Consider the following 27770-nt stretch of genomic DNA (forward strand, 5'->3'; position numbering starts at 1 on the left):
CATGCTTGTTCTAATTTCTATGGATACTAGAAATATTAAAGGCCTCAAATCCTACAATTAGATCTCATGCTCTATGTTTGTAAGATCTCAGAAGGTTATTCTTTGTGGTACTCTGAGCTCTCATATGATTAACAACTAACTACTATCTCCATGCACCTTTAATGATTTGATCCCTCTTCTTTGTGCCATTTGGAGACCCAAAATTAAAGCTTCACACTCATCTACATTATTAGTGCGGCAGAAATTATGTTTGAATGAAAAGAAATATTTCTCCCCTCTTTGAGAAATAAGTACACTGGCCCCTGCACCATTTTTGTTCCTTGAACCATCATAGAACATGTGCCACAATCCATGCATGTTATTGTCTTCTTTTGAGATATTGGGGATAGGGGCATCCTCTTCATGGATGCAATAGGTACCTAGGCCTATGGAATAAAACTGAAATGCATTTGCCCACTCATCAAGTAGGCAATCGGGGACTTCCTCCAATTGAGTTGAAGGCTCCCTTATTGAAATTTCTCATTTCTCCTCATGGAGGGTACATTTCATATTGATAGGACTTGGGGTATAGGGATCTATATGATCATTAGCAATAGACTCAACCCTAATGGTTACTTTGGTACCATATCTTGTCCTAAACAACATGTGAGACCAATCAGAAGATAGGTAGCCACCTATCTTAGAAGTGAATTCCCTAGAGAAGCAAATAGCAAAATAAGCAAGGAGGTCAATCAGCAAGATGTCTTGCAACACACTATAGCCCGGGTAGGCATGCAAAATTAGATTTAAATCTTTAATTACCCCCCGCGTGCAGACAGATGTGCCATCAATATTAACCACCCCTCTGGTTATAGGCTCATACTTGATACCTAGGCGATCAGCTACTACCTTAGGAAAAACTGAACTACTAGCCCCACTATCTATCATACAATTGTGAACAATATTATTTCCTATAATTAATGACAGATAAAAGGGGGGAGGCTTACTAATTTTTTTTATTGTCTGCCTCCAAAGGCTGCACTAGGCTTGTAGAAATTGAAGAGCTGCAACCTTGACTTGCCCCTTCTGTATTGTCAATCCCCTTTAGGGCTTCCTGAAGTAGATCTCTTTGAGATGGAATAGCAATAGCATCCCACATAGATGCATTGAGGCTGGCCTTCTTCATATGTTCAACAATATTAAATGGGATGGCAACCTTATTAGAGGTCTTGGTAGAAACAAGGTCTAGTTTTGACATGATAGGAGCCCTAGGTGACTCCCCTTACATAACCTTTTGAATCAAATCCTACTCTTTTTTCAAAGTAGCCACCTTTTTTAGGGTTCTTTGGCATTGTAGTCTTCATGGCAGCCTATAAAGCTTGAGTTGTTGTGGTAGAAGCACTAGGGTCTATGGCCCTCTTTTTTATCTTGTATTGTTGGCCACATTGTCCTCACTTGTCTAATTTATTCCACAAAAATCAGCCTCCTGCCAATTCATTAAAGTTGTATCTCCCTGTGGATGACTAGAGCCATTAGAAAACTATTGCTGCCTTGATGTTGTTATCTCATTTTGTGCCATTAAGGCCTAAGAAAACTCACCATTTTGACATGAGGTTTGATTGTGTGGCTGATTGCATGGAGTACACCAATCTTGTTCTTGAGAAAGATTGTTTTGAATTGGTACTATAGCCTTTGAGGTACTTGCAGCAGAGGGATTCAAGCTATTCAGAGGCCTAGCATTACTCCATTGGTTCTGCCCTTGAAAATTGGATCTTTAATGCTGATAGTTCTGATTTTGTTGTTGTTAAGGCTTATTGTTTTGAAATTGTTGCCTCTTCATTATCACCAACTCATTACTAAGTCCCTGCACCAGAGTCTTAAGCTCTTGCAGCTATAATGGCCATGGAACAGGTGCAGGTGTAAGTAGGTGGCTTATGGAATCCACTGGAATAGGAGGCAAAACATGTTGTTGGGTAGGAGCCTCTAGAAATAAGGGCATTGGAGGCCTAAGAGACAACTTTCCTACCTATAGTAAGCAATTTTCTACCCTTATGGCAGTATCATATGCCCCTGAAAGATTATCTCCTCCCATAGATTGAATCATAGTAGCAATGTCAATATTTAAAGCCTTCAGAAAATACAAAATAACATGGTTTGACAAAGGCTTTACTAATGATGGGATTCTATCCCATGTCTTTTGAAATCTGTAATTAAAATCACCCATGAATTCATGGGGCGCCCTTTTGATTGTAGTTAGCTACTCCATAAGTGACAGATGATCACTTTTGTATTCAAAATGTTTTCACAATTTCTCCCCCAACTCATTCAAATTGTGAATAGAGTTAGGAGCCAGTCCTCTATACCATTGAAGGGCCTTTCCTTTGAATGAGGTAGCAAGAAGCCTCACTACAACATTATCTTCAGTGACATCAAACACAGTGTAGATGCTTGACAAATCCTAGATGTGTTCCTCCAAGGAGGTAGATGTCTCTCTAGTAAAAAAGGGTAAGGCCTTCAAGGTTGTTGTTGGAATGTTATCCATTTGAGTTAGGACTAAGGGGCTACCACCATTAAAGGTGACAAAGGTGTGTGCTCTAGAACCACCATGGAAAATAGTGGCCTATTGATATGAATGGCAGGGTATTTGGGCTGTGATAATCTTATAATAGGAGGGGTAGAATGGGACCTTAGGGGTGTAGATGCTTCTTCTTGAGTTCTCATTGTAGGTGACAAAGAAATCCTACCTCTAGTTCTATTACCTAAATAAGGAAGTTGAATGAATTGAGAAATACCTCTAGATGATGATCCGGTTTGTCCTCTTGGCATAAAATTGCAACTATATCACTGAGAATTTGAATTTGTCCTTAAGAGTCACCAAGTGATTGATTCATTTCCTCCAAAGGCAGGGATGCTAAGAGAAACATTGAATACTTAGCATGAATGTTGAAATAGTTGTCCCACCGGGCATGCCAAAAACTGTTATCACAAAATTTTCACCCTGTGATAATCAATCTTGATCATCAACCTTGTGAAACATGGAAATAACCTCCCAAGTGTGGGACATGCAGAAGTGAGGGTGAGTCTCCAGAGAAGGCCAGCTTCCTATTCAATCTAATGTAAGTGTTGAACCAACCCAAAACTGATTAATCTATTCTATTGGCTTGACAGGGAAAAGGGAGACTGAGGGAATGCATGAAAGAAGGGAAATAAGATTCATACCTAGATTGAATGTCTGATCTCCTGTCTATGACTGCACAAAATATAAATAAAACTACCTCAAATATGCACAAAATTCTATCCAAATTAGGGCCCTAAGGAAATGTGAAGGTTAGGATTCTTGTGGATGACAAGAGGAACTACACTCAGTTCACAAATGGCATTCAAAAAGGAGGATAACACAATTGCATATGACCTAAGACAACAAAGACTATCCATTCACATAGGAAGGTAAAGGATTACACAATTTGTGAAAACTGAAAAAAGGTAAGGTAGGCAAGTTTATTCATATTAAGGCAAGGTTGCTTTACAAATCACTGAAACATGTGTTCAACTAATCAAAAATAAAAGAAGATATTGAAGAAAGATACAAAAATTGCCTGTATAGTAGAGGCATAACTCAAAAAAATGAAACCACAATTGGAAACCCTAACCCCTATAGGGTTAGATTACAAAAAATTAGAAGGAAGATTAGGTCAGAGAATGATCTAATGATGTGTGACTAAAGCCTGAGAAAAGGTCCATCATCCAGAGAAAAGCAAAATATCCCTGCAGAAAGGGGAAATATCTACAAAAGATGTGTCTGACATGGCATCTGCAGGAGCAAAAAAGTCTTCATTCTTTACTAAATGAGCATGGCAACATCAAAAAATTATCCTACAGGGTCATGTCTGGAGTAATGGAAAAAAACTTGGTGCTTGAATACAAAAAATGATTAAATATCGAGCGTCGACTAAGCAGAAAGAATGTCTTGACTATCGGGTCAACAACCACCACTATAGGGAAGATCTTAATACTAACAACCATTGTAGGTTTAACTTCTAGCTATCAATCTGAGAGATTCACATGAAGATGGATGCACAAGATCTCTCCACAATAGCCCCAATTAGGCCCAACAAAATTTTAAGTGGTTGTCATTCGATCAGATTTCAAGAGAAAATGGGTGCCTGAAATCAAGCCACGCAAATCTTCGGATGAGAAAGTTGACCCCATAAGCACAGGTGAGCACTCAAGTCAGTAGACACACAACCATCAAAAGAACTCGACACTCAGCCAAGCAGGAAAATGAGCCTCATCAAGTCCCGAGTTGTTGCCATAATACTGCCACGTCATCTAGGCCCCATTGCATCCATGTCGATACCAAACAAAGAGAGCTCAGGGAGCTCGACATTTGGGCAGGTCAAGAACCTCACCCTGTCGATTCTAGAGTAGTGTGATCTGCCCAGCCATGTAGTACATAGAAACTCCCTAGAAGCAAGCCACGTCGGCACCACCCATCCACTAGGGTCCACGTAAAAAAGAACTCGACACTCGGTAGGAGAGGGAAGCTCATCCCACCGAGTCCTGAGAAACTAACCATGTCAGTATCAATGCAAGCCGGTAGAATCAAATGCAAAGACTAGCCCATTGATGATAAGGGACCCTCTAGCTAGTCACCCTAAGTGACTTTGACCGGCTAAAGAGGTCAACTCAAAATTAGAAAAGAGGAGCCCGCCAGTCGAATAACATGTAGTGCAAACACAAGATGGTGAATAACATGATGTGTTATTCACTTGAGATTGTTGGTGTAACTATTTGCATGGGTCAATAACCCTCGTGTTATTGACCTCTGCATAACCTTTGTGTTATGCACACTAAAAATGGAAGCAGCTACCTTTGGCAGTGTTGGCATCAAAAATGCCAACAATCACTTCTACCCATATATTATGGCAACTTTGCATATGGTTCCATCCATCCATTTTATCTTGGGAGAATAAATTCATCAATAACACATCATTTGACATTTTTTCCTTCTTCCCTCATTTGACTAGGGTCCAACCATTTGTTTTATCCTACCCAATTCTACACTATCTATGTTTTGGTTATTCTATGTTAGAGGTGGATTTTTACTGCATAAAACCATATTATCTTTTGATTTAGCGATAGTGTTGGCTTTAATTAGAGCTAGAGTGGCCATTTTTATGTTTTTTGAAACTTTTATGCCATTAGGTCCCTTTTCTATCTTCTTAGATCTATTGCTCGAGGGGCACACCTCCTCTAGAGCCTTTCTTGGGTCTTTTTCAATTGGCCTAGGCTTGCTTGGCACATCAAACTTACAATTAGCATCCTTTTTTGCAAGAGGAGAATGTGCTAATGTTTGAGGTTAGCCCCTTTGCATAAAGTCATTTGTTTCCTTGAACCAATGAAATTTTTTGAATCTAGGGAGAAGAAAACTTTGAGCATTCCTCCATTTTGTGTCCTTTAGCATAACAACACTTGCACCTAAAATACATTTCTTCGTAATCTAGCATTTTGTTCCAAAACTTGGAGCCACATATGATTTTTACCTCTGTAGGAAATTAATGTATAAGATCCATTACCACAAGAATTTAGAAAATGTAAAAGAAGATCAAATATTAAAAGTAGAATGATTGTTTGAAGATGTCAATCTAAAAATATATTTATTAATAGAGTTACCTATTGTGTATAAGAATGAAGATCCACATAAATGTAATGGTAGGTTTGGTAAGATCACACCCACACTGGAGAAGCTAAATGGTATCTATAAAAGGGTTAAAATTGGGATACCAATGTCCAACAAAAATGAGTTATTCCAACACCCTAATCCCTTTTGTAGTAGTTTAGATTTGTTCTCTAAGAGATTTGACATAAATAATCCCTTAGTTAAGGGCCAGCACAAGTATCACCCTCACTTAAAGGTTGCCGATGTTTTGAAATTTATTTGTTCATATTTGTCAAACTCGACCGAAAGTTTTGAAAGCAACATACCAACATATTACTTTTGTAGTTGTTCCTCCTCCATGGAAAGGGCACCAAGATCAATTGTAGGTGGATGAGTGTAGGGAATATACTTGTCTTGTGTAGTCTAGCCAGAGTCACCATCACTAGGTACTAATCATAAACCATTGATGCGAGAAGATGGAGATACTTGCATTGAAACCCTAGTTTTGGTTGATTGACAGGCTCCTTGTGAATGAGTACTTCCATTGCTCAAGGATAAGAGCATTGTTGAATAGGGGCAAATGGGTGATTTCCCAACCAAGGAGGACACATAATATTTTGCCCCCAAAATGTAGACATTGTAGGAAATTGAAGTGTCATGCAAAATAGAATCTTTACTATTGCAAACCTTAGAACCATTGCTAGGCTCAGAAGAAACTAGGGTATTTTGACCGTCATAAGTAGAATGATTACTAGTGTTGAGAAAATTGGCATTCAAAAGGGTAGGTTCTGGTGAGGAATCCTAGTTGAGCGTTGAGACTAATATATTGATTAATATCAAGGCACCTAATTGAAATTGTTATCAAGAATAGATAGGTTGCTTGAGACTAATATATGCCAACATCTTTGAAAAATTTGTCCTTAAGATATCTATGCTAGTGTTAAAAATGCAATTTTTAATTACTTTAAAGAAAAAAATTTCAAACTTAAAAAAATAAATTAAATGAACATTTTTTGTTTACTCCCATAAGGTTATTTTTTTAAATAAGAGATTTATTGATTTAAAATACTAAATTGATAAAAAAAACACAAATATTTTTATTTTATTTTGAAATTAATTTATTAATACTACAAAATATTTTAATTTAAACCATAATTTTTGTATTTTTTAAATCTTACTTTGCATTCTTTTCATTTTTACCAAATTATATTTGTGTATGGTGAAAATGGATAACAATAATAACAATATTGAAAGGCTAAATGAATCCAACCACTAAACCCTAGCCTAACAATCAACAAAGATCCACCATAACATATGAAGATTACCTAAGACAATGCAAATCAAATGAAACCACAAAGATTATACCAATCACATGTCCAATAGGGTTTTGATCTCCATTCTTCCTATCTCCATTGATCTTGCTTGATATATATTTGCTCTCAGATTTTTGTATGCACAAGAGCTCAACAAAGAACGAAATGTGGTTGCAAGTAGGATCGTAGTGTAGCCAAGTGATCATTAGCATGAGTGATTAGGATGAGTCATTAGGGTGCTTGATTAGGGTTTGATAATGAAGAAAGCATCTCCTTAAATAGAAGACACAATATGAAATGGAGGGTTAAGATTGAGAGGTGTAAAAAGAGAGGTCGGCTAGGATTAGAGGGTAGGTAGAAGAAATAGTAAAATAATGAAAGAGGTAGGTAGTGTAGGAATTAAGAGATGAATGACATGTGTCATGTGTAGAAAAAGCTAATGAATTAATTAAATAAATAAAGATTTATTTAATTAATAGAAGAAGTAGGATAATTAAATAAATAAGATATTTATTTAATTTAGGAAAGGGTAATTTAAATAAATAAATGTATTTATTTAAATGAGAAATAAGGCTAGAAGAGGATAAATTAATTAATTAAATAAATAAAAATTTATTTAATTAATAGAAGAATTAGGCTTAGATAATTAAATAAATAAAATATTTATTTAATTAATCATGACAATTTTGGGTGTCTACAATATTTATTTATCCATATTCCTTTTTAGTTTGATCGGTTGAATCTATTATATTTTTTGTATATTTACATTTAAATTTTTTCTTAAGAAAGATAATTCAAAAAAATAAAAAATTATATTTGTATTTTATATATGTATATTTTTTATTTAATATAATATGCTTATTATTATATTGAATACTTTGACATGTAAATACTTGTTAGTTTTAAAATAAATTATAAGAGTTCCTTAACACACTCATGTTGTTATATTTTATCCTTGGCTAATATTGTAGAACACATTACATATATATTCAAATAAATATTTATTCTCTAAGAATATATTCAAATGGACATATATACATATTACAACCATATATATTTTATAAAAGATGTGTATATCTCAAGAAATGATATAATTGTATTTTTTTATTTTATTAATATATAATTTTATTCCCAAATATATAATTAGACCATTTTAACTATAGTAAATTTTGATTTCTTATAAAAACCAATGTATTTACAACAAATAAAATATTTATTTCTGTACAATCTTTAAATTATCTTTTTAAACGTTTAACAATACAATATGCAAAAATAAAAAACACATAACACATTCACAATCAAGTTTTCAAAATATGGTAGTACATAAGACATCCTCATAATAAGGATTATATTACATTTTTGCGTATTCAAAAAGGGATTCAACCCTCGAATTAAGATTTTATTAAAAAAAATATTTTGTCTTCTTTTATATCTTGACAAATTTACAAAAACAAAGTTTATCATCCAAGTTAATGGAGGCTCACTGACTTTCCAATCATAGGACTTCCCTACAAGTCTTACCCTTGAGCAATGAGGCCCTCATAGAAACCATTTCTTTTTACAATACTACAAAGAGGCATGCACACAATACAACAAAGAGATACACACATTACACACAACACCCATAGGTTTAACAATTCTATCAAATATTAATAAATTAAATCTTTTCAAATATCAACATCCTCTACAATACCACTCAATATCTTCCCATATCTACAATCACAATAAAACCCTATACAACACCTCCAATATAATAGCACATAAAAAAACATAGACACTCAAGGCCAATTCTTTTGTAAATGATGCATATCTCTCCCATCACATGAAAAATATATAAAATGACTAATTCCAAATATTTTTTTACATATAATATATAGGTGTCTATATCATCATACAAAAACTGATACAAAATGGGATCCTAGAGAGCTATGATGAACTCCCTCCCTTGGAGTCGGTTGGCCTCAACGGAATCTAAGCACTTGAAGTACCTGCCCCTAGATCTCCTTGTCTTTTCCCTCCTCCTCCTCGTGGTGTGGGTGGACCCATGACCCTACCACTAGATGTTGCTCTCCTATCCCTACCTATAGTGGTAGAGCGTGAAGCTTTCCTATAGCTCCCCACCCTAAACTCTGCAGGAACTACATCATAATATTGTTGGCAATTGACACTCATATGGTAGTTTTTGGTGGTTTATTATTAGTTTAGGGTTGTCATTGAAGGAAACTCTTCATAGAGACTCGATCCGGTGGTCATAATTTTTCTTATTCAAAAGCAGGTGTTAACCAGTAGTTGATTAACCAGTATTCCAGGGTGAACAAAGCATTTTTGGTCCGGAAGCATTTTGGTGATTGCGGTGCATTGAATCGTGTTTTCATGGATTGGGCCAACATAGACACGTCATTTTTCTATTGTTTTGGTGATCCACATTTATCCTTTGGGATCCGGTCAAGCTGACATGAGACTACACGTTACACTAGCAAGCCGACATGGTAAATGACCTATTTTGTGATTGTCGGTATATAAGTTTGGTGTGGATGATCTTTTTGGTGAAAAAATGTGATTGTATACAAGCAAGTGATGATCAAGAATCCATTTTGGCATAGTTTTGCATGCGCATTCTTGATCCAATAGTCGACTGAGGCTGTGAACAGGGCAGAACAAAGTAGAATGGAGAAGGTGATCCAGTCAGTATATTTAGCACTCAACTGAAACTCATCCAAGCCTTGCAGATGCTATTTCAGAGTTCATTCACTGTAATTCATCATTGTAACTAATTTGTAAGGTTGTGAGCCTTCCCTGAGGGTTGTAGCCTTCTAGGTTATTATAATTGAGCAGTGAGCTCTAGGAGTGTGCCTGAATGCCTGTGCATTCCCATATTGTAATATTGTTTTGCTACTGGCCATAATGGAATATTATTTTGGGTTCAAATTCGACCGTGGTTTTTTCCATTTGGGTTTCTACATAAAAATTTGGTGTTATGCTTTTGTGGTTGATTGTTATATGTTTCTACATTTCAGTTTCAAGTGTTTGCTTCTGGTGGTTTAAAGTTAAGTTTGAAAATATGCTAACCGGTAGATCACTGATTCACCCCCCCTCTTATGTTAGGGTTCCCACAGATACTGAGAGGGGGGGGTGAATCAGTATCTAACCGGTAATGTGATTTTCTTAAAACAGAACATGCAGAACATAAAGTAACAGTATACCGGTATGCAAGAATTAATGTGATTAACAGAACCAAAAACATCCACATGAAAAGAACACCATAACACAAGATGTTTAACGAGGAAACCCGGTGTGGGAAAAACCTCGGTGGGATTTGTGACCCACAATATTCACTTACTGGCCAATAAGAGAATATTACTTACAATAGGGGCCTGCACATGCAGGAAGGCCAACTGCCTAGAGCACGCTGCTCAATAAGAAGTCACACTGACTTACAATGAGGATTATGCAAATCCAATGATTTGTACTTCTTTACAATAGCATATTCAATGCCAGATTCAGTATCGGTTCTTGCTTTGTTCTTTACATATACCCTTGACCTATAATTCGCACATTAGGTCTGCCTAATAATTTTCTTTATGCTTTCTATCCATATCCTACAAATGTCTACAATGATCTCTTTTATATACAAGAGTCATTTTACAATTTGCCAAGTTGGCTTACAATAATAAACAAAATATTACATATCAAAAATCCTGTCGGCCTCTGTGCTGGTATACATCTTTTCTTCTGTGTCGGTGCTGGTGCCGATGTAGAGTGGTCTTGCTGATGCCGGTGCACTGTCTTGCTTGAATAATGCTTTGCTGGTAGAATGTCTTGTCAGTGCCATAGGATTGCAAGGTTGCCTGTGTAATGCTTTGTCGGTATAGTGTCTTGTCGATGCCATAGGATTGCAAGGTTGCCTGTGTAATGCTTTGTCGGTATAGTGTCTTGCCAGTGCCATAGGATTGCAAGGTTGCCATCAATGACAAAACCTTCAATCACACACAATGTCTCATTGGAGTGTCCATATGCCAACAATCTCCCCACAATCTCCCCCTTTGGAATTGATGGCAACACTCATGAGAAATTTCAAAAAGATATCCAAAAATGTGTAGACCAAAAATGTTACCAAAAATGTGAGAACTCCCCCTGAGCATATGATCCATGTGTTTTGAATTTTCTCATCCTACTACTCCCCCTTTGGCATCAATGACAAAGGTTAGTAGAGTTTGTAGTTATACCAATCCATAACCTCAACCTTGTAGCTGGGTAGTTATTATTTGAAAAAGATCTCCCAAAATTAAGTTTATACTATCCATAAACTTCTTACTGTCTTTTATTGTTGTCTCAGTTCTTTTTACTATACCTGTGAGATACTGCAAGTGCTTTGCCAGTGTTTTGCTTCCCTGTGTTAATGCCTCTGAGATTTCCTTCCGCAGAGATGCTAAATAGTCCAATCTTGGACTTAGTTTAGATCTCAAAAGTTTTGCCTTGTTTATTATTGCCTCTTTCTCTCTTTCCAATTTGAGCAATTCTTTCTCAAAATTTTCTATCTTCTCTTCAAAAACTGATAATGAATCAGGTGAGTTGACAAAATTGTCTGCAAGTTTATTTATCTCATCCTGTGCCTTGCTTATCTTTTTGTCAATATCTACAGTCAAAAAGTTTGTTTTACATGTATCTTTATACAGGTTTTTGTACTCTTTTAACAAATTACACAGTTCCGATAGAAGTGTGTCGAACACCCTGTTACACTTCTTTATTCCTTCCTCAAAGAATTTTTGTTTCTCTTTTTCTACAATTTCCTTTACAGATTCTACCTTTGTTTGCTCAAAATTTCCAGAAATATATTTACAAAGTGTATCCAATTGTCCTAAAGAATCTTTATTGTCTATATTACAATTAGGAGCTATTGATTTCAAAAATGGGATTGAATCATCTATCACTTTGTAAGCTTGTGAGCTATAATCAGTTATTTTCTTGATAGATTCAAGTAATACCTCAGTCACATTTGTTGACTTTGACGGTGACCCAAAAAACTGAGTACCGGTGGAAGTGAACATGCTTGTATTGCCCTCTAGTAGGTCTGTTTGTGTCTGCATTTCTTTAAGCACTGGTTTTCCTGCTTCAATTCTTATCGGTGGCATCTGTTCTGGAGCCTTTAGCTCTGTTGGTTCCTCTGTTTGTGTTCTAGATTCCATCTTTTTCTCTGTATCTACTGTCGGTTGCTCTGTATTCCATGTTACCGGAGGCTCTTTGGCTATACCCGATTTATTTGTTGTATCCTTATCTACCACTATGTTGATCTTCTGAGTATCAACATTCACAGTATATAGGACTTCAGGATTAGGATTATTATCCTCTGTATCCATACTCTCAGCTATCGGTTGATCTTCAGTAGTTGTTGTTTTTACCGGTGGAGTATTTAAAGGAGGTGGGGGTAAGTTGTCTCTAATCTTGATACTTGGTGGTCCACCAACTTTACCTTTCCCTCTGTCCTTCTAATATACCTTAATGGGCTTGGGATTCCTATATTCTTCTTGTTTTTCTTTTTCAACCAAGAATATATCCCAACCATCTTCTGTTTCCTCTGAAACCTCTGTAACTCTACCTGGAATCAGTGAAATTTGCCTGTGTGCAGTGGAAAAAACTGTCTGGTTGGCCTGAGCTATCAGATCATCAATTTCTTTAGGTGAGTTTACCAGATATACTGCAAGTAGTTTTTCTATTTTAATTTTCTTATCCAATTCAATTATTCCTTGCCTTCTGGCCTCAAGTCTTTTGTATAGTTCATCAGGAATTTCATTTAAGACTTGCATCAAAAACTTTTTATACATGTCCATGTGTAATATTACACTCTCCTCAACTTGCCCTTTCTCATCATCCGATAGGGTGTCATAAATTTTCCCTATGTTCTTTAGTTTACCTTCCTCTGTGATTTCATTTAACAAAATTTCTAGAGGTGTCAAGTCAGTTGTGGTCTTTTTCTTTTTCTTAGGGGTCACCTTCTTTTTAGGTGTGACCTTTCTGACCGAAGATCTCACAGCTTGTTGCTTCTACCTTGTCCTTCTAGGTGAAGGAGTGGTTGCCGGTGAGGGGTCTCTTTTCCTAACAACTCTTTTGAAAGTTGCTAGCATATCTCCTTCTGAGGAAGTACCTACCGGTGATAGATGAGCTTCAGGTTGTTGGGCCGCCAACTCATCTTCAGTTATGCCGGTTTTCTTTAATACATCTTCCTTTATGGCTTTTGCTTGTCTGGATCCTTTTCTCACAAATGCCTCAACCTTTTTCACTCTTTTCTTTGACTGAATTTGACTTTCTATGGTCTCAGCACTACCAAATACTTCTTCTTTAGGTTCATTGGGGGCTTCCAGAAGTGCTTTGGCATAAGTTTCCACTATGTGGTCATCTGTTTCATACCCCATCTCTGTTACCCAGATTGTCCTAGGGATGACTGCTTCCATCCATATTTCATCCTTTTTTATTACAAAACATATATCATCCTTGTATTTGTTGACAATTTCCTGTGATAGTCTGATTCTTTTGTTCATTCTGACCTTTAGTGCTTGAAAATACTCATTGATATTCTTTTCCTTGTTTTCACCCATGTTGTTGAATAAGTCTGATAATTGTTTTCCTACCGGTATTTCAAATCCAAAATCTTTGTTGCCTATACCGGGAACCTGTTTGGTTATATGTAGCATTAGGCATACAAGTAAATTTCCAAATCTAAAAGTTCCTTTCTTATCCTTCTTGATTTTGGCTAAGTTATCAATCAACTCATCTTTTAACCATTCACATACATCAATTTTCACATTTTCTTTTACCATATCATGAGCACTCTTAATGCATAAACTGGAAACTGAGTTAAGTCTGTTTGCATGAGTTGCTTTGTACCCTAAAATCATGCTAACAAATCTAACATTTATATCGGTCACATCATTAACCCTTAGAGACCTTCTGTCTGATGTTGCACCAGTTAAGTTCATTACTAGGTCATTGGAGACCTTCTTAGTCTTGTCGGGTCTGTTACCGGTGGAAGGTAACCCTGTTACTGCTTTCACAGCATCCTTTGTAATTTTGTGAACTGAATCAAGCCAAAAGAATGAACCATGTACCCTACTTAAAACTATCCTAACCACTTCCTTGGGAAATTCAGGAATGCAGAGGATTTCAGTGAATCCTAGGGTTTCAACAACTTTATGTTCAGGTTTCATATTTCTGGAATTGTCACATATAACAGTGCTATACATGTTTTTAATTTCTTCATCACCTAATTCCTCTATGTTGCAATGAATATACATTCTAGGATCTTCTGCATAAACAACACCTTTTGGAATTTGGGAAAAAGCACTTGTATTGTCATCTTTCTTAGCTACCTCGGGAACTAGCTGAAATATGGGCCTAGGGCATTTTATAACCTCGACTACTATAGGGTTTGCTATGAATTCAAGTGCAAAGGAGGATGCCATGATGATAAATACCTTTTTCTGCCTTTGGATGGATTGATTGCTGAAGTACTTTGCCTCTTTGCTTGAAATGCCTTAGCTCGGAAATCTTCGTGCTCTCTGAAAGTTTGAAATCATGGTGAAATGAAATGGAGCCAAAACCTTATTTTATAAAGTCTTTTCTGCTACCTACCACATTAATTGCTTTCCGGTAATGTATTAGCTTAACTTTATTTGCCAGTAATGAGTGATTTTCAACTTCCTTTTTTTTTTTAACCGAGGGAATATTAGCACATGTGTCATTAGATTGCCAAACCCTCAAGATATTTTTCTTCAATTTGATGAAGAACTTCTTGCCGGTGGAGCACTGCTTTGTCCTGCCGGTGGAGCATTACATTGTCTTGCCGGTGGAGCATTTGTTGGTTCTACCGGTGGAGGAGTATTCCCAATATTTAGATCACCTTTTCTAATCCATTGATTTGAGAATTCTTGCTTAACCTCTTCAACCTTTTCTTTACCTTTCAAGCTAGTACTTTTGTTGTCTACTGGTGTACCTTTACTTCTACAAAATTTAGCAATATGACCAATTTTGTTACATGCATAACAAGTTACATTATTTTTCTGAATAGCTTTCCCATAACCTATGCCGGTTTGTGTTCTGCATTGATTTGATAAATGTCCAAATCTTCCACAAACATAACATCTTACATTCATTCTGCAGTTTTCAGAGTTATGACCAATTTTGTTGCATTTGGAGCATTGACTGGTGGGAGGATTGATATTCTGATAATTCCTAGATCTACATTCATTTGCCCTATGACCATATTTATTGCAGTTAAAGCATTTTCCATTGAATTTGTAAGTATTAGAAGGTCTTACTGGTTTGCTATGATCTTGGGTATTTGCAGTACTGGAGCTTTCTCCAACTTCAAATCCAATTCCAGAAGTGTCACCTTTGGGTTTTTGATTCTTCAATAAGGTACCAAGTTCTTCTGAGCTTTTCTTAATTTTTCTTTGTGTTGATTTGCAGTTTCCAATTCCCTTTCCAAGATTTCTTTTTGTCTCATTAGTTCATTCGAGTCATTCTGAGTATGCATCAGATTTGTCTTCAACATGTCATTCTCATAGCTAAGTCTTGTTTTCTCGTTTGCTGCATCACTTAGTCTTCTGGTCAATTCTTCTTCATTCTTCTTTCTGTCCTCAATCTCTTTGCAAAATCTCATAGTCATATCCTACATTTCATTTTTTGTTGTCATGATCTCTTGTTTCAACTTGCTTATCATATCATTAAGTGATTCCTTTTCATCATTCTCATTTTGCAATTTTTCACAAAGTTCTCTTCTCTTATTTCTTGTAACAGTAAGATTTTCTTGAAGTGCCTGAATAATATCCTGAGCTGCTTTTAAATCATCTTCTAATTTGATATTTTTCAACTTCTCTGCATCATAGTCAATAAGAGCTCCTTCAAGTTGCTTCATCAGATTTTCCATCTTTACCAATGTGAAGATCTTCCTCAAGCTATTAGGCTTCTGAAAATAGAGGACTAGGCTCTGATACCAATTGTTAGGGTTCCCACAGATACTGAGAGGGGGGGGTGAATCAGTATCTGACCGGTAATGTGATTTTCTTAAAACAGAACATGCAGAACATAAAGTAACAGTATACCGGTATGCAAGAATTAATGTGATTAACAGAACCAAAAACATCCACATGAAAAGAACACCATAACACAAGATGTTTAACGTGGAAACCCAGTGTGGGAAAAACCTCGGTGGGATTTGTGACCCACAATATTCACTTGCTGGCCAATAAGAGAATATTACTTACAATAGGGGCCTGCACATGCAGGAAGGCCAATTGCCTAGAGCACACTGCTCAATAAGAAGTCACACTAAATTACAATGAGGATTATGCAAATCCAATGATCTGTACTGCTTTACAATAGCATCTTCAATGCTAGATTCAATATCGGTCCTTGCTCTGTTCTTTACATATAACCTTGACCTATAATTCGCACATTAGGTCTACCTAATAATTTTCTTTATGCTTTCTATCCATATCCTACAAATGTCTACAATGATCTCTTTTATATACAAGAGTCATTTTACAATTTGCCAAGTCAGCTTACAATATAAACAAAATATTACATATCAAAAATCCTGTCGGCCTCTGTGCTGGTATACATCTTTTCTTCTGTGCCGATGTTGGTGTCGGTGTAGAGTGGTCTTGCTGATGCCGATGCACTGTCTTGCTTGAATAATGCTTTGCCGGTAGAATGTCTGGTCAGTGCCATAGGATTGCAAGGTTTCCTATGTAATTCTTTGCCAGTATAGTGTCTTGTCGGTGCCATAGGATTGCAAGGTTGCCTGTGTAATGCTTTGCCGGTATAGTGTCTTGTCTGTGCCATAGGATTGCAAGGTTACCATCAATGACAAAACCTTCAATCACACACAATGTCTCATTGGAGTGTCCATATGCCAACATCTTAGTGGTCCCTGATTTTAACAATTGTATCAAAGCCTAATTCCTTTGAGGAAGCCTAACCGATTGAGGAAGATCTAGGAGATTGAATCAATGGATTTCAGTTTTCATAGACAACTCTGTGTGGCACTTGAGGATCTTGATGCAGCTAGAAATGAGATTTTTACCTTGAAGAAAAACCTAAATGCAGTTGATGATTTCATTAATGACTTGATGGATCAAGCGAACACTTCAAGAGACAAGAGGAAATAATTGACGGACAAGATGAAGGAGAAAGAAGATCAGATCATGGAATACCAAGATAAAACTGATGAAGTTGTTGGCATTATGTGAACTAGTATGAGGACATAATGACATTGTGTGTTGTCATTGATGTCAATATGATGAAGAGAAGAGAACCGATATAACACTGTGAACCGACATTTGTGCCAAAGTGAAGCGGTGTGCTTGTTCAAGGTGAACCGGCATATGGTTATGGGAACTGGCACATGGAAGCGTTGTATGACTACTAGTTGGTAGTCTGAACTTTAGGGTTTCTGGTTGAAGTCTTCAAGCCTGTGTGGCTCAACCGGTGACTTTGTGTGATGAGCTAGCATGACAACGAAGAACAGATCGTGTTGCCACATAAGCGTTGTGTGCATGAAGGATCTTCCATGAAGAAGATTGTTCCTATCTACCTCGAGAATATGCGAAGTCTGTAAATAGTGATAATGTGTGATGGGTTATCAGCCGCCATGAAATTAGTGGAAAACAAACAATGGAGATTAATGCAGTGTGCTCAACGGTCAGGATTGAACCGTTTGAATTCCTTAACCTAATAGGTTTAGGTTTTAGGGTTTATGCTACCGACCTATCTGTTTTCCTATAAGGTCGATGTTGTGACTCTTTCTAGGGTTGTTGGCAAAAGTTGTGTGTGTGTATCCAAGAGAAGAGATACGTGATTCTTTCTGAACTAAAGGAGAGAAGTGATACCTGTAAAGTGTAAGTGCAGAAGGTGGAGAGGAGCTTAAGTGGATCTGCATTGGCATTGAGTGTTGTTACCAGATCATTGTAATACCTGTTGATCTCTAACCACTTCAACAGTTGAGAAATCCCTTAACAGGGGAGCTTTAATAGGCTGGAAGTAAATCCTTTAACAGGGTGACTCAAAACCATTGAGTTCTTGAAATACTCTAACAAGGTAACCTTTAACAGGGTTTAACCCTTAACCGGGTATTCTAGCCATCCCTTAACCGGGTGATCCCTAATAGGATCGGTTCCTAACATAACCCATTGTATCAGTCTTTAACTGGACAAGGCTCCTAACAGAGCGAACTTCTAAAGAGTTCAAAACAATCTTGTGGGTATTCATCCCCACTGTGGTTTTCCCAGTTGGGTTTCCACGTGAAAAATATGTGTGTCATGTGTGATGTCTTTTTCATGTGATGCTATATTGTTTTCTGTCTAGCAATGAATCATGTTGATCTAGTTTCTTATATGTATACCTTTGATGGTAGATTACCTATTCATGCATTAGAGTGAAATGGAAATGAAGTGCTAGATTGTATGAGAAGATAAGTGTCAACTGGTTTATGCTTGTCTCAGTTATTCTAGGTTTTGTCGGTTGTACTCTGTTTAAGGACCGGTGTTACTATTTGTCTGTCAAAGCACAGTGTCTATAGACAAACCAGTTCAAGAGTGTGTTTTTGTCTATACTGATTCACCCCCCCTCTCAGTACCGGTTTGGTACTATTCATTCATCATTGAGTTATCAGAAGTTAACAAGCTTGAAAGAGATAATGTTGCCTTGAAGAAGGAGATGCAATCCATTGTGATGAAGTTGACTAAAGAGATTGAGGACTGAAAGAAGGATGAAGAGAATCTGGCACAATCATTGACAGAAAGAGTTGATGAATGCTTCAGGATTACCTATGAGAATGATAAGTTGAAGCTTGAATTGACATAGTCAAGGAATAATGGTCAAGAACTTGAAAGACAAATTGCTACCAGAAGAGATGAACTTGCTACTGCTAATGACTATAAAGACAAATTCAAAGCTAGCTTAGTAAGGCTTGATGAGATGTTGGAAAATTCAGAGACATGGAAAGGACATGAGATGACTTGGATTTGAGAAAGATGAATCCTTCGGATCAAGGAAAAGCAATGCAAAACCTGATCAAAAGAAGAGCAAGAATCCTCCAATAAGGCAGCCTAATGCTCATAACTTCAATGGTAGATGCTTTACTTGCAATAAATTTGGTCAAATGGTAAATCAATGTGGAAGTAGGATGAATAATGGAATGAACAACGTGAATAATTATCCCACCTTTACCAGTCAGTGTTTCGTGTGTAATAATTTTGGTCACAAGTCAAATATGTGTAGAGCAGTAATGAATAACTTCCAAAAAAAAAGATGCTATGCTTGTGGGATGTTTGAACATATCTCTAACCAATGTAGGATGAGAAAAAATCAAATGAATAGTAGACCTATCCAGAATAATGTTGTTTGTCGTGCATGCAACAAAACTGGTCACATTGCAAAGTACTGCAAAAGCAAGAATAGTGTTCTAGTAGACAAGAGAAAATTAGATGAGAAGAGAAAAGTGAAGGTAGAAGAGATCAGAGACAAGCATGAGAAGATGTGGGTCAGAAAAGATGAATCTAAAGCAGAAAATGGATCTGCACCTAAATACGGTGCAGGATCTTCATCTGGTAAATAGGGCTTTATGCCTTAGGGGGAACTCTTAATGCAAATTCTATCCCCTCTTCAGTAATCTACAATCGAATCCAGAAGGTTGCAGAAGGATTAGATCTGATATGCAGATGTTATCCAGAAGTTTCAGAGAAGATTTGATGCCTTGGTAAGTGACTCTGTGAAAATCACAGTAACCAATTGTAGCATTTGTGTCAATGAAGAATTAGGTTTTTGAAAGACAAAAAGGCATTTGACAGCTTCATTCATCACAATGGGATCAAGCGAATAGTGCAGAGAAGCAGAGCAAAGTGATTTGGTGATTTCCACAGCAATTTCAGTGATCCTAAAGCAAATTTCAAAGCCCGGTTGTAAATCTAGGTATTTATTTGTTCAAGCTTTCAGTTTCTGTAAACCCTAAAATTAGAAATGGCTTCATCTTCAAGTGTTGCTACCCCTTTGGTGGTCGAGATTAAGGACAAGGCTAGACCTGTATTCAAGAAACACCCTTTCAACTCGATTGAGAACGATCTGGAAGGTGCATTTTCTTTGGTACTCTACAACGTGCTTCATAATGAATATATTAGGGCATACATCCACTGTGATGTCGAGGAACTTGGAAATGCAAATATGATAGACCTGTACAACACACACTTGGTAGATAGTTTAGGAAATCTCAAACCCAAGTACAAAGTTCTTCAGGACAAGGGTTTTCTGCAGTTCATTCATTTTGGTTGCTTGATGAAGAAGAGTGGATTTGGTATGTTCTTAGTCAGGTTCATGACGAATTCATATGGCTTTATAGGCCGCACAATATTACCAAACAAGTTATCCAAGCCGTGACATGCCTGAGTGAGTCTGGTGAAGTACCTAGCCTAAGGAAAGTGTTGAATGACACAATGATAGAAACCACTTATTCTAAATTTGACAGCAAATCAATGACCATCAATGACATTTTGGAGAATGGTGTGAAGTTTGCATCAATGGTGGTCAGTTACAAGGTTTACCAGTCAAGAAGACACAACTCAGTCTTCGGTACTGCCATTTACTCTGCATATCAAATGTTGAAAGACGACAAAAGGCATGACCTATACACAATCCTCCTGAATGAGTTATCAAGAAATTTGAAGAAAATTAAGCAAGATAAGAAGCACACCTTCAAATATGGAACTCTTCTTATTTTCTTGGCCTTATACTTCTTGAATGAGATACTTGGTGTTAATTGGAGATACTTAAAATATTCTCTCTTGGGATACTTCAAATCTTTCCAAGCAACAATGAAAGGCAAAGAGAGAATCCCTAAGAAAATTGTGGAAAAGTATGAGCAAACCATTTGCTTCATGGTAGACAAATATCAATGCCAATATGAAGCGAAGGAACCCAAAACTTTATGGATCATACCCATGGGGTATGAAGTTGACTCCATTACACTTGAGGTATATGCTCAACACTTACTGGGTCAACTGGTGGACCCTAAGGAAGAGAGATTCAGAACATTTAAGGAGAAATACCTTGAATTGCATAGACAATTCACTGCACCTACTAGAAAAAGGAAAGTCACAAAGATGGTTGAGGAGGTAGTAGCTCAGATGGGATTCACCCATGAGGAGGTGAAGAAAGAAAGAGAAATATATGCACAAAAAGAGGCCAAAGAGGAAACCAAGAAGCCTAAGATTGATCTAGTTCCCTCCAAGGTCAAACCTAAAGAGACCCAGTCTTCTCCTGCTCTAGTGGTATCATCTTCAGGCCTAGCCCATCCAGGAAAGGTGTATTGAAGTAGAAGGAGAAGCCCAAGAGGACTTATGTTTTTGTGTCTTTGGTGGCTTCTAAAACATAATCTGATGAGAAAGCAGGAAAGTCAAAAAAGAAAGGTGAGTTTGTCAAAGTGGTGAGGAAGTCGTAGTTCGGTGGAGCCCAACAAAGTAAGAAAGAAAAGTTTGATCCTACCCCTATTGGAAGACCTAAGACACAAATAAAGGTTAAAACTCAACCTGTGTCTGGTAATAAACAAGGTCTGCATTTATTCCTTCATTATCTGCAGATCAGTTGACTGATGAGATAATTGTAAATGGCAATCTAAAGAATATTGGAGTGTGTTATGCGAATTTAAATGAGGTTCATCAAAGAAAGATAGAAGAAGTAGTTGTATTATATTTACATAATTTTAGCAAAACATTAATTAAGCTGGAGAAGAGAATTCCCAAGGATTTGTATAATCTTATTGATGCAAGGAGAATGACAGCAAGCAAAACAGACAAAGAAAAGAAAGAGAGAGAGAGAGAGAGAGAGAGAGAGAGAGAGAGAGAACTAATAAATGTTTGCACTTGTATCACTCCTGAAGAAGCCAAGAGGCTTAATGAGGAAGCAAATAAGAAAGAATTTAGAAGCAAAAATAGAGTGAATAGATTAATGATTGGGAAGGTAGAGTAGGTGAGGAAAGAGATAGAGGATATATGGAGAAAAATCATTGAAAATGATCCCCTGTACAAAGATGCATTTAAGTCCTCTCAACCAGAAGAAAAGAAAGGTATTTCTGGTGGTCAGAAGGATGAAACTCAGATTGAGGGACATCTAGAAGATCAAGGTAACACAATACTTGATGTTGAGATCGATGATACCCCTCCAGTGGTGGACAGTCTAGCAGCCCCTAAAACCCAAAAGGATGACACTGCAGCAAGCAGCAACATCGATGCAAAAGATAAAGGGGATGGAGAAGAGAAGAAGGATGTTGGGAGTATAGAGGCTAAGGTCACTAAGGTAGATAAAGACAAAGGAGTATTTGATCCAAAAATTATCATTCCTCTGATTACAGGGACCCCACCTCAAATCCCTATCAATCTAGACGGTCCACTAAAACATGGACAAATGTCTCCTGCAGAAAATCTCATGCTTGCAGCTGTTGTACAAGCCCAAGCTAGTCAGTATCTGGTGAAGTCAGAGTCTAAAGACAAGAAGCTTATTTTGATGTCAATTGATGTTTTACAGAAGGTGGTTGCAAATGTACAGTTGGATTCCAATAAAAGCCCCTCTGGTAAATTGTTGCAATTAGTTAACGGTGTAAATACAATTTTTGATTCTTTAGAGAAGTCTACTACTCAAAAAAAATTAGATAGATTTATGGATGTTAGGATTATTGAGGATGATAGAGTGAGACTAAACAAGAGACTACATATTATTTCTAATGTATTGTTAGAAGGTGGTAAATTATACAAGTCTTGTCTATTTTTTCCTAAATTCACTATAGATATAGACAAGCAGATAGGTGTTTGCTAGGGAAAGCTTGCTAGTATTTTACAATCCTTTGATCCAAATGTAGCTCTAACCAGTAGTGTTGAAGGGAATTTTATAGCTCTAAATGATCAGATATCAAGCCTCCAAGCAGACAAGGACAAAATTTTGAGAAAAGTTGGTGAACTCCGAAACTTGATTGCCCCTCGATTGGACACCATGTTGAGTAATAAGGTAGATTGCATGAAGTAAATGGCCCAGCCTGTGCCATCTGATCTAAAGGAATTAGAAATTCATGCCACTATATTCAGTGCATTCATCACAATTTTAGATAACTTGAAGAGTGGATGGGATACTCACCTAGGAATTTTGAAGACTATTTATGCTGACATCTTCGAGTATTTGTAGAATATATCCGGCAAATATATATGTATATAAGTTTTGGACAGTGCCCCATCCTTAGCATTAATATCAAAGGGGGAGAGGGATGGTGAAAAATATACAGAAGAGTTTAATTATAGATTTCAGAATTCTTTGTCTAAGGGGGAGCCTCGAAAATTCTTTTGAACCAGTGAACAGTGCTCAACACTTAGTCATTTTTCACGAGTGTTGCCATCAATGCCAAAGGAGGAGATTGTTGGCAATTGACAATCATTTGGTACTTTCTAGTAGTTTTTAGTGGTTGATTATTTGTCTAGGGTTGTCATTGATGGAAACTCTTCATAGAGACTCGATCCGGTGGTTGTAATTTTCCTTATTCGGAAGCAGGTGTTAATCGGTATTCCAGGTTGAACAGAGCATTTTTGGTACAAAAGCATTCCGGTGATTGTGGTGCATTGAATCATGTTTTGATTGATTGGGCCGACATAGACACATCATTTTGCTATTATTTTGGTGATCCACATTTATCTTTTGGGATCCAGTCAAGCCGACATGAGACTACATGTTACATTAGTAGGCTGACATGGTAAATGACCTATTTTTTGATTGTCGGTATATAAGTTTCGTGTGGATGATATTTTTGGTGAAAAAATGTGATTTAATGTGAGCAAGTGATGATCAAGAATTAGTTTTGGTGTAGTTTCATGTGCACATTCTTGATCCGGTAGCTGACTAAGACTGTGAACAGGGCAGAATAGAGCAGAACAAAGAAGGTGATCCAGTCAATATATTTAGCACTCAATTGAAACTCATCCAAGCATTGCAGATGCTATTTCAAAGTTCATTCACTGTAATTCATCACTATAACTAATTTTTAAGGTAGTGAGCCTTCCTTGAGGGTTATAGCCTTTTGGGTTATTATAATTGAGCATTGAGCTCTAGGCAGTGTGCCTAAATGCCTATGCATTCCCATATTGTAATATCGTTTTTCTACTAGCCATAGTGGAATAATATTGTGGGTTCAAATCCCACCGTGGTGTTTCCCATTTGGGTTTCCATGTAAAAATATGGTGTTATGCTTTTTTGGTTGATTGTTATATGTTTCTGCATTTCAGTTTTAACTGTTTGCTTCTTGTGGTTTAAAGTTAAGTTTTAAAATTTGCTAACCAGTAGATCACTGATTCACCCCCCTCTCAGTGATCTCTGATTGCAACAAATATAGGTTCCTCTAGTATGATATCTCATCTCCTACCTAGAGGCAGAAAGTGAACCCTGATGATGTCTCCCCTATAGTTGTAGCCCTAGCCACCCTCAACGTCTCCTCAATAGTCATATATCTTTGGATCGCCTTTTCCCTCTCCTGCTGCATGTCTCCTATTTTTCACCTCAATCGAGTCACATCTCTCTCGAGATCGTTGATCTCATCAGCCTATCCCTGTGTGAGCTCTCATAGCATGAGTAGCTCATCCTCCTCCTCATCTCCCCCTAGGCTCACTCTGCCTACTCTCTCTATTATGAAGCACCATGTCCAACCTAACCCTATACATGTACCTATCTAGGAATCTGTAGGACTTTTCCTCCTTTGCCCCTAGGTGGCCATGGTGGTCTGCCTCCCTCTCCACCTCCTTGTCCTATATCCCCGCCTCCCTGTATAGCCTCTACTCTCCCTCCATCTTGTTGTCCCCCTCTGCCTTGGACCATCCTCCTAGCTCTCCCTCTCCTTCATCTCCTCAGTGAACCTCAACCTCCATCCTCATCATCATCGTCCTCCTCTATGGGTGGTATGGGCTCACCTAGATCTGTAAGCCTAGGAAATAGATGGGCTACAAAATAGGTTGTGTACTCATCGTCCATCCTGACATCAATAACATCTGGCAACATATCCCATGGCATACACTTTTGTTTGCCAACTGCATAACCTATTGATCAAGTGCATATCTAGAATGTAAGGAGTCCAACAAATCAGATATCTATTCCTAAAATAGTATGGTAACTCCCTATCATCCTCCTCCCACGCCTCACAATCAAGATAATGCCTCCATGTCACACTATCAATATCATCTATAACACGCCGCCAGTACTCTACCTTTCCAATATGTGGTTGGGAAGTGATCATGCTATATAGATGTACATATGACTGTTTGTATCCTCTAAACCTGAAATGTATCGGCCTAGTCACAACAATGTGCTCATAAACCCACACCTAAAAAAGTGTAACCCCACAACCTAATCCGCAACCACCGAGGTAAACAAATAGGTGCAACTCATGGTATAGATGAGCTAGAATGCATGGCCCCCATGCAAACCTCCTCCTCTCAGTGAGAAGAGTCTCCAATATCCTCCCTCATCTGATAGCCAAACCCCATGTATCCCTATCAAGACATAAGAACCCGTTGATAACCCCTCCCACCACAGCTGCTAGTCTCTGTCTGCTGGAGTACATAACCTCCCAGCTTAGATGTTTTGGTCTCAACTCTAGATCTGGGTCTATAAAGACTTGTTTGAGTGCATCTATGTCTCTCTCCAGGTCATCCTGATCATATACTACGAGATCCCCATTGATCAGCACCTATAGTATCTTGTAGGAATCCTCTAATGTGACTGACATCTCGTCAGTCGGCAAATGAAATGTGAAAGTATCTGAGTGCCACCTCTCTGGAAGAGCAGTTAGCAATCCTATGTTCATCATGATCTCTAGCATATACAACACATGTCTCAAGCCCATCACGTCAATATCATCATGCTCCTCAAAGGTCAACTCTGGTCATAATCATTGAGTCACTGGGAATCTCTCTCATAACTCTAGGTGGGGCAAGTACTCATGCATCCAATTAAATCAATTATGTCAATCCTGGTGGTACTTTTGTTCATGACATAGTGTTACTCCTATCCTAGTGCTTATGTTTATCACATGGCACTACATCCTATTAGTGTATATGTTTATCACATTGCACTTGGTCCTAGTTTTGCTAGAGAACTCACCAAATTTTATTAATTCAATGGCTTATCCTATATTCATCTTAGAAAACCTACATGTTTAGGGAGCCTATTGAGTGAGTCCTCTCAGTAGCTTATCCAATTGGCAACATATGTTTATCACATAATTGTCAATTCTAGCCTATCTTTCATTTATTCTTCCTAGGGCACTAGTTTGATTGTTTCATCTTGACAAGTTATCCAATTGATAGCGTATGTGTTGGAATTTGCATGAAGATTGCATTAATGATATGTTATGTTGTCATTGATGTCAATTGAACCGGTAATGGTATTTATGATATTGTTGATATTGTTATTTTTTATATTGTCTTGTAACCAGTAGGAAGAGCTTTGAGAAAGATGTTGTAAACCGGTATATAAGTATGTGAGTTGAACCGGTAACCGGTGCATAAGGTTAAACCCTTTCTATTTTATGTAACCGGTAAACTCTACTAGTTGTTTTTGTTAAACCCTAACTGATTAAGTTTGCTGAAATGGTTATGTTGGTTTATTATCTGATGATGAGCAGTAATGATGGTGACACGTGTGGTTATTGTATGAAGATAAGTTCGGATTGTTTTGGTGCATTTGTTTGATTGTCTAGGGAATGAGCAAAGTGGATTGCATCTAATGCAAAGCATGTGATTAGTTACAAGTCCGATGAAGCGGTGATCATGGAGCGGTTGGAATTTTCTTAAAGAATGTGTACAAATTGCTATGTAAATCCAATGGTCACACTTGAACTGATTTGTTTATGATCTCTATGAGAGAATTAGGTTTTTGTTGTGTTACTGACCTACTTGATTTGTATTTAAGGTCGATGAAGTTGTTTTGTAAAAGGTGTTGGCAGAAATTAGTTGAGTGCGTGGTTGCCTAACGGGAGAATGGATCTGTAGTTTGAGTAAAGGCAAATTGAAGCTTAAAAGGATCTGATCAAGCAAATGTAGTTCTATTCAGACAAATCAAGAAAAACATGTTCTCTTCTAACAATTACAGCAGAATTGAAATCCCCTAACTGGGTAAGCTCTAACAAGCTTGGTTACTTCTTATATCCTCTAACAAGGTGGTCCATTAGCTTGGATTCTCAAATCCTCTACCGAGGTTACTCTTAACAAGGTATTTTCTTTTTATCAAGGCATTTGTAAACCCCTTAACCGAGTGATTCCTAACAGGATCAATTCTTAACAGGACTTATTGTAAAAGCTTTAATAGGCTTGGCTCCTAACAAGGCAAACTTCAAAAGACTTCAGATAACTATCTTGTGAGTCTCATCTCACCATGGTTTTTACCTATTTGGGTTTTCCATGTATAAACATTTGTGTCATGTGGTAAATGTTTTGTGGTTATGATCTTATTTGTTGATTTGATTAACTACTTAACTATTCTGATAAGGCATGATAACTGGAAGCATTGAGAGATGGAGTGTGTTGATATATGATTAAGCATTTGGATGTTTACAAGATTAAAGTTGTTTACTGTTAAGTTGCTATAACAGTTGACCGGTTGATGTTGAGTATTCTTATGAGTATTGATCTTGACAGTGATATTCTATTGATAACTTTACTTTGTGTGATTGAGTTTGAGTTTGGGAAGTTTGTATTAGTTTTTCAATTTACTAATTCACCCCCTCCTCTCAGTAATCTACCGGA

The sequence above is a fragment of the Cryptomeria japonica genome, chromosome 8 (assembly GCF_030272615.1).
Source record: "Cryptomeria japonica chromosome 8, Sugi_1.0, whole genome shotgun sequence".
NCBI lineage: Eukaryota > Viridiplantae > Streptophyta > Pinopsida > Cupressales > Cupressaceae > Cryptomeria > Cryptomeria japonica.